The sequence below is a fragment of the Camelina sativa genome, chromosome 9 (assembly GCF_000633955.1).
Source record: "Camelina sativa cultivar DH55 chromosome 9, Cs, whole genome shotgun sequence".
Taxonomy (NCBI): domain Eukaryota; kingdom Viridiplantae; phylum Streptophyta; class Magnoliopsida; order Brassicales; family Brassicaceae; genus Camelina; species Camelina sativa.
The window spans coordinates 22321197-22321466 of record NC_025693.1 but is presented as its reverse complement, the minus strand read 5'-3'; positions in this window follow the sequence as shown (position 1 = coordinate 22321466).

Genomic DNA, 270 nt, shown 5'->3' with positions numbered 1-270 from the left:
GAAATTTAGGGATTAAATTAGCAAATTCTAGTTTTGCAAATAACTTTTTATGCAATTAGATTATTTTTAAATCGATTTTTGATTTATTTTTAATGCGAAAATAGGTAAATTTACGTTCAGGGGCAAAATATTTCAACTTCAAGGGCAATTTCATTAATGGTATAATGGTAAAATTTTGCTGATATTGAATGTGGGACGTTTTCACTTCTCGTTTAATATAATTGATTCCATATTAATAATCTGTCATAGTATAGGAAATTTAAGAACTTA